Below are 13159 nucleotides of genomic sequence, written 5' to 3'. Positions count from 1 at the left end.
CGCCTTTCTTACTCTTGGAAATATTCTCAACTAACAATGCATTTTATACTTAGAGATCTGATACAGTTGTTGTTTTTTTATTCTAGGCAAGTTTGCTGCCAGGACAAAATGGAAAAAAAACTTACAGAGAAAGTTGTAAAGGTCTATCAAGGGAGTTTTAGGCTTTTCCACTGCACCAATCAAATGTAATTGCAAATCCTGTTAATATCTAGTAATTCCCTTTAATCTTACTTTTATTTCTAACCTTGGTTAGTATTATATCACCAGTAGGGAGTGCTACTTTTAGATAGCCAAGAACAAATACTCTAAAGAATTCCTAAAAAGGGGAACAATGGTGACTTTGCCTGAGGTGCACTTTTACTTGTTAAAATGTCAAAGTTTATTGATATACATCAAGATCACCAAACATGATAGGAACTTTAAAACAGTAAAATAAAATAACAGAGTAAAGATTAATGTATTATAAACAAAGATGCAAATTTAGTTTTGCATTTACCAAATATTTGTTGACCACCTATAATCCCTCTCTTAATTTTACAACCCTTATTTTTTGATCCTGTAATGATTTTTATTTCGTAATTTCAGTCTCTTAGTTTGACTTTATTATCACTCATTGCCCAGGTTAAAAAAAACCCCCCACAAGAGCATTCATTGGACCTTCTCAAATTGTGGTAGCTACAACTATTAGTTCATGACTCTAGAATCTTGGGCTTCAAGAAAACTCTGGATCTAACTGGTGTTATCGGCGGGTCTGTTTTAAGATGAGATTATTCCATTTTGTCTCAGGCTAAAACAGCCTAACCTCAAAATTTCTTCTTGCTTCATTTGACCTTTAAAGGAACGCATTAACCCTGTGTCACGAGCCGCGGCGGTACGCCGCATCCTGGCGTGATCTAACAGCCGGGCGCGTGCATTAGTTTCAATGCAGTTATTCTTCCTTGAGCTCATCTTTGTGGCTTAGAGTAGGAGGGTGTAGGGACATCTTCCAACAACGGGGGAGCTCTCCTATGATTTAAACTGGTTCATTTATATAGGTATACATGTTCCTGGTTTATGTTATTATCTATGCCAGTTCTAAGCTGTAATGAATTAGCAGCCTCCTGAGGCTGATTGTCAGCCCTGTCCTCCTCTTTTCTGACTGGCACATCAAAGTATTTAAGGCAGGGAGGGCTTAGCCCAGGGTTTCCCAAACCCAGTCCTCAGGGCTCCCCAACAGTGCAGGTTTTCTGGATCACATGTGACATAATTAGGACCACCTGTGGATCTGTTACAATGTATCAGTCAGTAATGAATACACCTGTGCTCCAGCAAGGAGATATGGAAAACCTGCACTTGCAAGAGTTGACAAATCAGCTGAAATGTGAAATCCCCATGAGTATAGTTGCTGACCAACCTCCAGCACACAGAGATATAACAACTCTGACAGTCAGCAGAATCTGGAATGGATTTTGAGACAAAAGAGCAGAAAAACATAACACATCCCCATAGAGTGAGGTGTCATCTTGGGGAACACCATCTGCAAGGCAATCATGGAAGCTAATGCAGGAACGGCTTGGTGCTGAAATGGATTCCTCCCTAAGGACTGTTTCTCCCTGATTCTGCCCAGCTTGGACTGATTCCTCCCTAAAGGACTGGGTTTGGGAAACCCTGGCTTAGCCTCACTACCAGTTATAGCGCTTACTGACCCAGTTTGCTGACCTGTTCCTGTCTGTTTGTTGGATTCAATCCTGTGGATACTCTGCCTGTTGGATTTCCTGTTGTGACCTTGTGCCTGGACTTTGGACTCTGCCTGTTTGCCCGTGACCCTGACCTTTTGGCCTGTACCTTGGACTCCGCTACTTTGCCTGTGACCCTGACCTTTGGTGTGTTTACTGATTACTCTGCTTGCTTGTGACCCTTGACCTCGGCTATCATCTGACTATCCTTTGCCTTCTATTTCAGCCTCCTGGCCTGCCGCTACGGGCCTGTATTGCCAACTCACACTACGCCTGGAGTTAGGTCCTGGGGGCATCTGAGTACCGGTGAGCATATAAAGCTCTAAGGGAAAGTCTATTCATTTGAATCAACCTCAATGTTTCTCTTCTCAAGCCTTTGGTACACAATCATTTTCCTTCAGGAGATCTCCATCTATACCACTTCTAATAGCTACACAACAAGAAGTAAAACAAATTTTGGACTAAAAGGGCAAACACTCCATGGGGAAGACTGTTTTATATGGTCAACTGGAAAGGCTATGGAGCAGAATATGGGTAACAAGTTAGAGATATTAATATTAGAGATGCTCACTGACCCCCGTGAACTGGTTTTGGTTTTAGTTTTGGATTTGGATTATCTTCGTGTTTTGGTTTTGGCAAAACCGCCCTCGTGTGTTTTGGTTTTGGATTTATTAGAAAAAAACCTAAAATATGCTAAAATCAAATAATTTTGTTCTTATTTTGTTCCTACATTATTATTAACCTTAATAACACTAATTTCAAGTCATTTGCAGTCAATTTTGACCACCTCACAAGTCACAATATTATTTTCATACACTTTCGGACAAATACTGCAGCGACCTGGCTGGATGGTAAGCGACAGAGCAATGACACAAACACACATCTAGGACACATTGGCACACAGCAGTGGCAGAAAAGATAAATTGAGGTCCATCCACCCTCCCACCCTCACAATGACGTTTTGCCTCATTTTCAATTCCTTGGGTGCGCGACAGTATCGAGCCAGCTCGGCTCGGTACTCGGATCCCCTAAGTTTGGGTGTGTTCGGTTCTTGAGTAACCGAACCTGAGCATCTCTAATTAATATACATGTTCCCTGCCAGTGTCCCCCCAGCAACCACCATAACCACTTTGCAGGAGTCCTCGTTGAAGACCATATACCCAGATAGACTCTGTGCCCCAGCACCGAAGTATAAATCCTGTGTATTTCTGTTTCATATGGTATGGGAATATGGGATGGAGGGTGGGGGTCATAAGTGTCAATGGTCATCGATGACAATGGGATGTAAGGTAGGGGTCATTGGTAACAAGAAGAGGGAAGATTTGGGCATGATGTGTGATAAGGGAAGATGCGGGGCACACTGTGACCCAGGACCACACAAGTCTTCACTACATGTCCAATGTACATTGTGCAGCTCGCTACACACCTGCAGAACGGCTACAACTACATATTTTGTACAGCTCTGTATAATATGCTGGTAATAATTGATAATAATAATAATAAAAATAATAATAATAATAAATATTACATTTTCTAAAACACACTTTGGCCTAAAGCAAGATAATACCTTTAAATGTGTAAACGCTACTTTTTCTTCCATCTCATATAAAAAAACAGAGGCCAGAATATATAATTTTCAGATTCTTACAGGAATATGTAATTCATTTAACATAGTGAATCATTGTAGGCGCAGCATAGAACAGTTATGATATTGGTGGACCATACATTTATGATAATAAAAGGCAGCGTGAGAGATTGACTTGTGGATCCCATAATGAGCATATACAAGACACACAATACCAAAAGTGGGTCAATTTGAATGGGCAGGTTGGTGAATAGATGGCAAGCCATGTATGAACGGGGGATAATGAGGCAGTCAGGAGAATAAGTGAAGGATAGCAGCTGGGAAAAGGTGTAAGTGGGATGTTCACGGTTAGACCTGTTGTTTTGTTCAGTGCGTCTTGATGATGAATCTCGTCTTTAAATAAATGCGCAAGCAGGAAGAACATTTTGTGCAAAGGACAACGGAATAGTTGACGAGGATAATTACCTGTTCTCTATTAGCTATGCTGGACAGCTCTAACATCATTGTGTCTTTGTTCTGTGTACGCATCTACATATCTTTTAATTATCACTTTTAGTAGATAAGATACTGTCATTGTAAGTTTATTACTACATGCTGTAAAAGGCAGTGATGTGTTATTTTTTTTATCCTGTGCTCCTTTTGTTACAAATACCATTTTGCATTGATTTAAAGGGCAGTTGAATTAGCTAAATGACAGCTAGACCTCCACAATAAATATGATATATAAAACATGGAGTAAAATTCACTGTTCAGCATTATACTGAGTTTCCATTGAAGCTTTGTTGCCATGTAAAACATAATAGTTTATTCACCACTTTCCCCCTTTCAAAAAGATGTGTGCTAATGACTAAAGGGTTGCTGTTAGGGGTCAAAAAGGTCAAATGGCAAAGCCTAGCATGTCAGTTATTCCTCATCAAATTTTCTGTGATATGTACTGTGTCTCTGTGTTTGAATTCACCAAAGAGACTCCATGATTTATACATGTTGACTTATATCATCATAAAAGTTGCTTGATTTACTGTCTATTAATCCAGTGTCCTGTTTACCACTTAAAGGGTTGGTAACTGCAAAGGGTGGGTTGACCGAATGTTAACAACCATTATAAGATTAAATGTAAATTTGCAACAAAATAAACCCCCCTTCTCCCCATGTACATTCTGCTTTCTTCATGGTGCAAATTAATATTGTCTGGATCATCATTTTATTGCAGATTGTGTCATGCCTAGAGATAATTGAGTTTATGTATAAGGAATGCAGAGTGTAGGAGTGGATAGTTCTTGTCAATTTAAAAACCTTGAAATATGTAATAAAAAAAAATCCATTTAACAATGTTTACATTATATTTAAAGTAAAGTAAAGCCACAATTTAGCATTAATATATAGCAAATGCTGTGTGAATGAACTGAACAAAATACACGGAGGGCCTTATTCATCAGTGCACATATCTGCTGATTTTGAGCACATCGTACACAAAATCACTCTACACATAGCCAGACTGGGACATACGGCCTTGAACGCAGCCCTGTCCGCTCTGTCTTCGAATGCAAAGGACACTTACTACAGCCTATGATTTCTGGGAGTGAACAGGGCATGAAAGGGGCGTTTTGCCGTAGTCACTGTACAGTTGGGGCGTTCCAATCTCAAGTGCACACAGCTATGTCCAAATACAGCTCTGGCCATCTCAAAGTTCTGTGTTCTTCTGCCGTATCTCTTGCTCCAGCTACAGGGCTAGTCTAAGTCCTGATCAGTAGGGATGACAGTCTTGTATACATGCTAGAACATGGTTTGCAATCACGAGCAACTGTATAAATGTATTTTATGCTCAGTGGACATTATGAACAACCTAATAAATGTATTTCATTGGAATTTAAAAAAACAAAACAAAAAAACCCAAAACCTTGTTTTTAACTGTTTTATGATTAATGCTTATATAATTGAAAGGTTACATCACAGCAGCTCAAACGACTGAAATTGCAGCTTTTTCTTGGATCAGATCACATTCTTGGAACAAGCCCTCTTTTATACATTACTTTTTAATAGGGCTGCAGTGGCGCACGCAGGGGGGTTTCTGGGTCTCCAGAAACCCCTCCCCTCCGCTAACAAAGTGCTCCTACATACGGCACTGTACTATACAGCAGCCGCGGCGCTGTCAAAGAAGCGTCCGCGGCGGCACTGTATTGTATACAGCACCCCGCAGCTGCTTCTTTGACAGCGCCACGGCTGCTGTATAGTACAGTGCTGCCGAAACAGAGCTGCTGCGCATTTTTTTTTTCAGTGGGGGGGAAAACCCCCCTAACAATCCTGCGTGCGCCCCTGGGCTGCAGTGGCATGTCAGATTAGCCCTGAACTATTTAAATTACCTCCATACTCTCATTTTTCGGTCAGTGGTCCTTTAAATTGAACTTTCATAAAACTTGTCCTTTTATCCAGCCACTAACTACTTCTCTACTTGTTGTTAAAAAGTTCCTGACATAAAAAACCTCTGACTCTATACACCAATCCCAATGTGAATACATGCTTTAGCCACGATAAGGAAAGCAGAGTTTATCTATACCCTCGCAGACAGTAAAACAGAATACTGCTATTAGTCCATAATTTTGCAGCGTTGTTTTTTTCCCTTTAACTTATGTTATTTGTTTCTGTTTATATAACAAGGACTCTTCGCATTTAAGAATCCCATTAGTGTTTTCCGCGTTACTATTCTGTGGCGACTAATAGCCTTGGGATATTTCAGCGTTCCAGTTTCCTTGTTACAAGCCGCAGCTTACAGTTAGTTTCTATGTCCACCTAGAAATTTTTCATGTGTTATTATCAAGAAAAATCGCTGGTGTTTAAACTAGGATTAGGAGCTCCAGATAATTAAATCTGCTCTTATTACATACATTCGGGTCTTGTATTAGTATTTGCGAACAATGGGAATGTTCCCAATAACATGTGTTACCTTTGTGATTCTATGCACATCACATATTTTAATTACCAAGCTGCTCAGCCCTCCTTTTCTCATTAATTATTTTAATAGGTGACATTCATTTCCATAAACAAACTAATTATTTTGTGCAAGTAGCGTTTGCCGATCTGTACAATGATATTTGCCTATTCAATGAAAGCTATTGTTTATTTTGGGTTTACATTGTTCTTCGAAACACATGTGGATTTTTAATTAATCTATTAATATAAATTAATGATTCACATTTTTTCCAGTTGGGAAATCTGGAAATGGTGTAAAATCATCATACCGTGAAGGCCTTGGGTTACGTATTTTTTCTTTGTGACATAACAGCTAAAATATCCAAACAATAAAATAATGATAATAGTCTGAATTGTTATGATTTATTTATTATTGCTTATCTGTGCAGTGCCATCATATTACATAGTACTTTACAGAGAATATTGTATCATTCACATATGTAGAGTGGGATTAATAGGGGAAGAGGGGGCTGGGTACACGTGTCCTCACTCAGGGGGGGCCAGGAAATGTGGCACTCTATGGATCTTGGTGGCTGGCCTTCCTCCGGGACTAGCCACCTTCATGTGACCACGGATCGTATGATCCGTTCCTCCTTCCCTCTCTTACTCTATGGGGTAAATTTACTAAAGCTTCTAAAATTGGAGGTATTGCCCATAGCAATCAATCAGATTGTATCAATTTGTAAAATGTACTAGATAAATGATAGCCAAAATCTGATTGGTTGATATTGGCAATACCTACACTTGTATTTTTCTAAGTAAACATACCCCATACCCAGTGGTGGGATTCAAATAAATTAATAAGCGGTTCTCTGCCTTAATGACCGGTGACCGTTTTAAGAATACAAAAAGATATTCCGAAAGGTAGTTTAATATTTCATGGATTTAATACTCAAATAAGAACAATAAAAGAGGTACACAATACTAGATTATGTTATAAGAAACAGTTTCAAAATATGAATGAAAAAATATTAAATAATACCTGACAAAAAACTAAAAAAAAAATTAAAGTAGCAACAATGGAAGTTACATGGCAACACATACATTGAATCACAATAGGAATTAAATCTAAATATAGGCAATAAAATAGTACAAATTATTAAGACATTACACAGACGATAAATAGCAAAGTAATAAATAAATATTATAAAAGCTGCATAATGATAAATTATTTATATCAATAGCAAGAGGCAGTTATCTAGTCAAACCCAGGTGTGTGTATGTGTATAAAATATTTCTTTTTTTATGCTGCTAATATCAAGATAATAATAGTAATGAGTCATGTTATGTCACACAGTAGTGCCCCCATTTCAAATGATGCCACGGTAATGCCCACAGTTCACATTATGCCACAGTAATGCCCCTCTTCATCACACTGCCATGCTGCTTTTACCCCCTTCACACTCTGCCATGCTGCCTTGGCTCCCCCTTGCTTCTGTTCCTTCACTTCCTTTTCTATGGGCTTCTTTCTTATCTTTTATTTTTGTCTTCTTGCTTGCTGACTCCTCTCTGTGCTGCTCCTCACTGAATGTTGGGCGCGATGACGCCCAACATTCAGTGCGGATGGACAGGGAGGAGGAGTGCCAACGCTGCAAACAGGTGAGTTTATTTTTTTTTCTTAAAGTACCCCGCTCCCCCCACCAACGAAGAGGATGGACTCTGGAGCAACCGGTTTGCCGAACTCACCTTAAAATTAGGTATCGGTTCTGGCGAACAGGTGCGAACCGGCTGAATCCCACCACTGCATGGACAACACTGTGTGCACTACTGTTAGGTGCATGCAGCTCTTCCTTCAAGAGCAGAGCAGTGTGAAGGGGGACATCCCAGCTGTCCTTGCAGTTGGACCAGATCCTGAATAAGCAGAACAGTCACTCAAATATGGGACTGACTCTCCAGATTCAGGGAGTGATGGCTTAACGGCGGGGGGGGGGGGGGGGGCTTCCGGGGCATGTTCCCCTGTCAGGCCCAGACCCCCCCACCCCCGTCAGATGCCAGTCGGGAGATACAGTGTGGTAGTTGGTGGCTAGCCTCCTCCTCGTATGATCTATTCCACCGTTCCTCTCTAAACCTATGGGGTATGGGCAGTGGTGGGATTCAGCCGGTTCGCACCGGTTCTATAGAACCGATTCCTAAAATACTTGCGGTTCGGCAGAACCGTTTGCTGGCCTGCTGTGCGGCTTTACACCTTGTGCACTGCAGCTTGCCCTGCTGGCCTGGACAAATAAGTTTAATAGCTCTTGAAAAAGTTCTTTATAGAACGAAACACAGAGGTCCGCTATCATTTGATACTTTGGCACTTGACATTTTAAACAGTGTTTTACTTTGATGACAGCGGGTAAACTTTCATTATCTGTATGTAGAATAAAGTTATTTTATTCAAGATCCATCTGTCTGCTCGATCTGTGAGAGGAAGGAGCGTGACTAACGAGGAGACCACTTGTTTTACACTGCAACAGCATTTGGGATACCGCGCTATTACAGGTATCTCTGGAGGTTAATTTGACCACTATACGTTTTTGATGGTTCCCGCGAGGTGACAGTGAACAGAATTGGAATCTTTCAACCTACATACGTCTGCTTGGTTATGAGGCGGAAAGAGGGCTAAACAGTGAGGACTACACTTGCCTTCATATTTGAATAGAACTTGGGGCACACCGCTACTGTGAAAAAACTTGGAAGGTGTAAAGTTTGGACACGCAGTGCGGTAGTCTTCGTTGTGGTGACATCAGGCGGAATTGGAATCTACTAAACTTATATGTAAGTAACAGATTGCACTGTTTTCCTTTTATCAACATGAGAGCTGATTGTTATTTTCTTTATATATATATGGAACGAGACTAACACCTTTGAGGCACATTATTTTCACTGCAGTGTTTAATGTGGCAAGAGAGGGGAAGGGCGGCTGAAGGCTGCTGCTAGCTGCTGCTAGCTTGCTGAGGAGGAGAAGGTTAGCTCAGGGGCTGGCAGTATGGCTGGGCTGGTTGCTGGGCTGGCTGAGGGCTGGCCAGAGAGGAGAGGAGCCATTTTAATTAGCCTGTAGTGGTGGAGGGAGGAATCAAAATGGCGCAGTAGTATGATGAAGATTCTTCATGCTGCCATGTGACCATGACTTCTGTACTTAGAGTGAGGCTGAGATGTATGCTTCTACTTCCATGTCCATAAATATATGTTATTATATACAATTTTTTTTATGTTTTTTTATGTAGCCCTTGAAACAAGGATGAAAAGGCAACATACTTTGAGAGATTTTAGCCAATTTGATTATAGTAATACATTACAATTTCTCAAGTTTTTGGAGCCAGATTACTGGAATATTGAAGAAGTAATAGTTCCATGGAAAGCAGCTGAAGAGCAATTGCATGTATTTAATACATTTTTCAATTACCAAATTGAGATTAATGAGTATCGAGATTTTGTGGAAAATGTGTTAAAAAGCAAAGAGAACTATTCAATTCCTGAAAGTGTTCAAAGAGCTAGAAATATTGTCAGAACAATTGCTGTAAGTTCAGCAGAAGCAGAAAGGGGTTTTTCAAAGATGAACATTATATGTTCTGAGAAGAGAAGTCGGCTAACTGTTTTCAATATATCAAACATTATGATTATCGGTCTTATCGGCCTACCGCTGAAGGAATGGAATCCTACTCCTACAGTGCAAAGATGGTTAAGGGTAAATCACACAGCTGATGATGCTCGGATAAAAGCAAAGAAAATTGCAAGTGAGGATGCCAATCAAACAGCAATATGGAAATATCTTCACTAACTGTTTATGAGGTATTTAATATTTAAAATCTTACGTTACACATAATCTAGTTGTCTTTACCTCTTTTACTGTTCTTATTGCAGTATTTAATGCGTGAATTGTTAGACTACCTTTCGGTATATCTTTTGGTATAGTTAAAATGGTCATTAGGACATAGAACCTGTTGTTAATTTTTTTGAATCCCACCACTGGGTAGAAGCCCATGACGTACACGCAGCATGAGGTGCTAGGCCATCTTAGACCACTGTGCAGAGCCATGAAAGCCATTAATCTGGAGGACCTCCAGTTCAACTATCTCAATGTACTGTTCAGAGAGGCAATATTACATGCAATCAGTATATGCTGAGGAATGTACAAAAGAAAGACAAAACGGAACAAAAAACAAACACCGCCTAAAACAAAAGAACAACAAAAGTGCCCAACAATTGTGTTACACATGAGAACATTGAATTCAGAAGTGTGCAATTTTCTTCATTGAGATAGTTGAGATACATAGCAGTATATATAATATTTTAGTCTGCGACCTCCTTCTGCATAGCTGGTTCTCTGAGTTCTCAGATCCGTGAAGGTTCAAAACGTTGATGGCTAGAGGTATGTATAATGGTGTTAGTGTAGACACTTACTAATTATACAGGGGCCACAATAAAAATTCAACAGTGCTGCTTCCAGTTACGGCTGTCCCACCGACCAATTGACAGTCCAGGGCTTCAGCAGATTTAGGATATTTATGGCTATTGAGTAAAACCTCCTTCAATAGGAGAGCAATTCTCGTTGTCTTTAGACCTCTTTGATAAATGGAAGCCCTGCTATTAACAATGTCTACGCATATCCTATTGTTCAATTAGTCTCTATGGGAATATGATAGAACAGTGGTATTAATGCAACAAGCTATAGGGTTACATTTCCCTGCTACGAATTAATTACATTTGCAGTAACATGCAGTCGCCAGTCTCGTCGAATTGCGATCTCATCTTACACAGGGAAAACAATTTATAAGCAATTCAAATTGATTGATTTAATATATATGTAACAGTGGATACTTCTAATACGTGGTGTTAAGTTATGTCTTTGTTTATAAAGTCTGAATAGTCAACATATAAAAATAAGAATAAAATTACCAATTATATTTGTCATATATGTTTTCCAACTGACCCTATTTTCCACAAGCAGACAATGGTTTTAAAGATGTGTTAGATTTTCAGTACTGACCAACTGCACAGAACAATATTGGTAACGCTCAGAAAAGCTATCAGCCAAACACATCTACTACTCCTTCAAGAATGACGACGACCAATTTGAGTACAAGCACTTCATGTTACCAAACGGCATCGCCAAGATGGTAACTAAAATGCATTTGATGTCTGAAACTATAGCAGAGCCAAAGCTGGGTACACTATATAATCCATGAACCAGAACCTCATATCCTCCTCTTCCACCGGCCGCTGTCAGCTGAGAAACCTTAGGGGTCAACAACTGTCTCAGACCCACCTGTGACCACTTTCTCTTCCAGTGCGGGAAGCTACTGACCCCTCATATTTATGCCCTGTCTATATATCATATTTACCAACTTTTACTCTTCCATTAGGGAGATCCGTCATTTTGTCACAGTGTGGCGGGGCCAAAATGAGGCAGATTCACAGCGAATAGCATTCTGCCCACTTCACTAGGAAGTGGGCAGGATGCGGGAGAATTGCCTGATCTCCCGGGTGTCCAGGAGACCTACCAGGAATTTGGGAGTCTCCCGGACATTCTGGGAGAGTGGGCAAGTATGCTGTATATGTACTATGTATCTGTGTTACTTCACTTTAATAAATTTATTTTATTTTTATTTTTTAAAAAGAACAATATTTTTGTTTCTGTATACTGAATGCCATTTTCACACTATCTATACTTGGTTCATATATGTTAATATTTATTGAAGATAAGAATGTAAAATATTCCCACCCAAAAACAGAAGCTTCCTGCCTGATATTTCTATTTCTGTTGATAACATGACCATAAATCCCACCCCGCAAGCTCATTGCCTAGGTGTAATCCTTGACTCAGAACTGTCGTTTATTCCCCACATCGACTCTATATCGAAATCATGCTACATACATCTAAAGAACATTTCCACATATCTCACACAAGACACCGCAAAAACCTTAATTCATGCACTCATCATCTCCCGCATCGACTATTGCAATTCCCTCCTTACTGGTCTTCCCAAAGTCAGACTTGAACCCCTACAATCTATTTTGCACACAGCGGCTAGATTGATTTTGCTTGCAAACCGTTCTTCCTCTGCTGAACCACTCCGTCAGTCTTACATTGGTTGCCTGTATTTCAACTAATCCAATATAAAATTCTTCTACTAACATATAAAGCCATCAACAAAATTGCACCGACATACATCTTCTCACTTGTCTCAAAATATCTCCCAACTCGACACCTCCGTTCTGCACAAGATCTACGTCTCTCTTCCACTCTCACCACATCCTCCCATTCTCGGTTACAGGTCTTTTTTTCGGGCTGCACTCACTTCAAGCGTTCTCTGAAAACCCACCTCTTCAGACAAGCTTATGATATTCCTCAACCAGCATCTTAATCTCCCTAGAATACCCTAATACCACCCTCTACACAGCTAACACAAGACAACAACCCTCTGACTAACATTGCTGTGTGACTGATCACACAGCCCACTCAATACTTTTACCTTTGCATTCTAGCTGGTCCATTGTGCAATATGATGTAGCACATGCCTTTGTGTTTCAAACTCCCATTGTCCTATAGATTGTAAACTTGCGAGCAGAGTTCTCTTACCTCTCTGTCTGTGTGTATTACCCAGTATTGTCTTATTAATGTTTGTTCCCAATTGTAAAGCCCTACGGAATTTGCTGGCGCTATCTGAATAAATGTTGATGATGATGTTGATGATAATGATAACTAAGTTCGGTGACTCTATCAGTAGGTCCTTCTATAGCACAGTACTGCTTGTGATGTTCTGAGAGTCACCTTCTCAGCAAACCATCCTGGATATTATTTTTGTATGCTGTCAACTAAGTGTATGTATGTTGTGGGAAGGTCATATGAATGAGAAATGCTATTAATTTAAATCAAATAAATCCCTAATTATTCGTTTTCTCAGCATGG

At 40.0% G+C, this 13159-nt stretch overlaps 1 pseudogene; it reads left to right on the top strand.

The window, feature by feature from the left end:
* Positions 1-11490, top strand: part of LOC142139789 (cyclin-dependent kinases regulatory subunit 1 pseudogene) — a 52079-nt pseudogene extending 40589 nt beyond the window's left edge.
* Positions 11491-13159: the final 1669 nt, after the last annotated feature.

The sequence above is a fragment of the Mixophyes fleayi genome, chromosome 2 (genome assembly GCF_038048845.1).
Source record: "Mixophyes fleayi isolate aMixFle1 chromosome 2, aMixFle1.hap1, whole genome shotgun sequence".
NCBI lineage: Eukaryota > Metazoa > Chordata > Amphibia > Anura > Limnodynastidae > Mixophyes > Mixophyes fleayi.
This window is presented reverse-complemented; position numbering and strand designations above follow the sequence as displayed.